Source organism: Elaeis guineensis, chromosome 8 (assembly GCF_000442705.2).
Source record: "Elaeis guineensis isolate ETL-2024a chromosome 8, EG11, whole genome shotgun sequence".
Classification (NCBI taxonomy): domain Eukaryota; kingdom Viridiplantae; phylum Streptophyta; class Magnoliopsida; order Arecales; family Arecaceae; genus Elaeis; species Elaeis guineensis.
Genome location: NC_026000.2, coordinates 31,033,827 through 31,037,460, shown reverse-complemented (window position 1 = coordinate 31,037,460; position 3,634 = coordinate 31,033,827).

Sequence of the window (3,634 nt, the reverse complement as noted above, 5' to 3'; positions counted from 1 at the left end):
TAAACATACACTGTATTTGGACTCGAAGAATTGAAGGAATACAAAATTATTTTCTCCTTAACCTTTCTCTCTCTTCCTTCCTCTCTTTTTTGATCTTCTCACATCCTAGCAGTAAGAAATCCTAGGGTTTCTTGATCGTCAACCCAAAAAGGAAAGAAAGGAGGCACTAGAAACCAGCGCCCTCCTTATGCATGCCCCCTTTTTTGTGTGCCCCCTCTTGGATGACCAAGAGGAGTTCCATGCCTTATATTTTGCTTTTTAAAGCTTCATCAAGAGTGCTTTCAGATCTCAAAAGATAGATTTTAGATCTGGTGGAGAAGGATTCAAATCACAGAGAGAAATCTTACCGATAGAATTTACAAAATTGCTGAAATTTTGAAGGTTGTTTTTATTTTGCTTGGTTGCTGGCCTTCAAGGACCTCCACAATTAGATCCTTATATTTTCTGACATCCACAACCTAGAGAAGTTGCTCCAACATAGCCCTATCCTTGAATCCAATTATTTGACCAAATAAACTATAAAGACTGGCTAAGAAATCTTAGGATTGTCCTGACTTCTAAAAAACTAGATCATGTACTCGATCAGGAATCCTTAGTATTACTAAACCATTCGACTACAAAGCCAAGAACTGCTTATAAAAAGTAGACGGATGAAATAGTCAGATCAAGTGCTATGTGCTGGCATCTATGATAAATGAGTTGTAGAGTCAGCATGAGCATATGCCCACTGCCAGAGCTATGATCATTTACCTACAAGAGTTGTATGGTGAGCATAACCGTATAGTGTGCTTCGAAGTATCCAAGAGACTCTTCAATCTGAAGATGCATGAAGGGCAGTCAGTCCATGAGCACTGTATGACAATGATCAAGGATATTAAGGAGCTTGGAAAGCTCGGGCTTGATATGCAAAAGAAATTACAGATAGATTTGATCCTTCAATCCCTTACTAGTTTATATAATTAATTTATTATAAATTTTTATATGAATAAATTTGAATGCATTATACCCAAATTGGTCAACATGTTGGTCACTATGGAGGGAACCTTGAAGAGTTCAAGGGGTACTGTTCTCACTATGGACCGGACTTCTTCGATCAAAAAAAAATCTAGTTGGAAGAAGAAGAACAAATCTGCTAAGAAGTAGAAGAAAGAGAGCAAGCCAAAGAAAGACATTCCAAAGAAGACTAAAGCAAAGAAAAAGTATTTTCACTGTGATACTGATGGCCACTGGAGGAGGAACTGTCCACTATATCTGGAGAGCTTAAAGATCAAGAAAGGTGATAAACTTCCAGGAGATATGCTCGTAATTAAATCTAATCATACGGTTTCTTCTACTTCTAGTTGGTATTAGATTTTGATTTAAATACTCATATATGTACCTCAATGCAGGTCTAATAGAAAATAGAAGGATGAAGGAAGGTGACATGATCCTTCAGATCGATAATGGAGTAAAAGTTACTATACAAGCCATTGGCACTTATCTTCTTAAATTATCGTTGAAATTTAGATTAGATTTAAAAGATTATTATTTTATTTCTGTAGTTAATCAAAATTTGATTTTCGTATCTGTGCTAGCACAGGATGGTTTTAAATTTAATTTTAATAAAATTTTTATTTTATTTATTTATAAAATAAATTGATTGTACGTGAACTTTTAATTGACAGTTTATATCACTTGCATATTGATGCGAATGTGAATTTGAACGAGCAAATAGTGAGTATCATAGGTCAAAAGAGATTCAGAGATAAAATTAACCAGAAGTACTTGTGGCATCATAAACTAGGCCATATTGGAGAGGACAGGATAAACACTCTAGAAAAGGATGAGATTCTTGGCTCTTTTGATTCAGAGTCATACCTAATTTGTGAATCTTACTTTGAAGAAAAATGGCCAAGTTATTCTTTGTAGGATATAAGAAAAAAGCCATCGAGTTACTTGTCCTGGTACACACCGATGTGTGTAGGCCATTTGATATGCAAGTCAGAGATGGTTATAGCTACTTCATCATCTTTATCGATGACATGTCATGACGAATATGTGTATCTAATAAAATACAAGTTTGAAACTTTTAAAAGGTTAAGAAATTTAAAAATAAATAAAAAAATAAATAATAAATCTATTAAAGTTCTTCGACCTGATGAGGAGGTGAATACCTTAGTCGAAAATTTTAAATATCTTAAGAACAATAACATAGTCTCTCAATGGACTTCTCTCGAAACACTTTAGCTCAACAAATATCCGAAAGGAGGAATAGGATCCTATTAGATATGATCCGATCTATGAGGAGCTTCATTGATTTACCCTTATATCTTTGGAGACATGTCTTAATAACTGTAATTCACCTATTGAATAGGGTTCTATCAAAATCGATTCCTACCACACCATATAAGATATGGCACAGTAAAAAGTTGAGTCTAGGTTATCTAAAGATTTGAAGATGTTCGACCTATATCAAGAGATAAATGGCTGATAAATTAGAGGATAGATTTGTATTAGCTCATTTTATAGGGTATCTAAAAGAATCAATGGGATACAACTTCTACTTTTCATAAGATCATAATGTGATTGTGAGTCGGAATGCCATATTCTTAGAAAAATAATTTATCTAGGATAGTGACAGTGGAAGGTTAGTTGAGCTTGAAGAGAAGGTCTCTGAAGAGCAAAGAGCTATAGATCCTTAGGAACCTATTATTCATGAGCCAGTAGTTGATATTCCTCTATCACCTCGTAGATCTAGCAGGATCTCCCGATCTTCTGAAAGATACATGGATATGCTTATGGAGAAAGTAAAGAAAATATTCTTATGAGAGATAAGGATTATGGTGATGATCCTAATACCTTTGATAAGACAATGTTTGACATCAATTTTGAGAAATGGTTAGATGTAATGAAGTCAGAGATTGACTCGATGTACTCAAACTAAGTATGGATTTAATAGATCCACTTAAGGGTATAGTACCCATTGGACATAAATAGATCTACAAAAGAAAAATAGGTACGATGATAAGGTGGAGACCTATAAAGCTAGGCTCGTGATAAAAGATTATAGTCAGTGTGAGGGCATTGACTATCAGAAAACTTTTTCGTCTGTAGCCATGCTGAAATCCATCCACACTCTGCTTGCTGTTGTAACTTATTATGATTATGAAGTCTGACAGATGGATGTAAAAACTATTTTTCTAAATGGATGTCTTGAGAAAGATATCTATATGGAGTAGTCTTTGGGTTTCACATCTAGTGATGGTGATCACAAAGTCTGCAAGCTGTAAAGGTTCATATACGGATTAAAGCAAGCTTCTCGGAGTTGGAATCTTTATTTTGATGATGCAATCAAATCATTTGGTTTCATCAAGAATGAAGAGGAACCTTGTATATACAAAAAGGTCAGTGGGAGCACAATAACATTCTTCGTATTATATGTGGATGATATTCTCTTCATTGAGAATAATATTCTCATATTAATCTCGGTCAAAAAATGGTTGTTTAAGAAATTCTCCATGAAAGACGTAGGGAAAGCATCCTATATTCTTGGAATAAAGGTCTATAGGGATAGATTTAAAAAGATGCTAGGCATGTCATAAAAGTTATAGAGAAAATGCTGAAGAGGTTCAGCATAAAAATTCTAAAAGAAGAT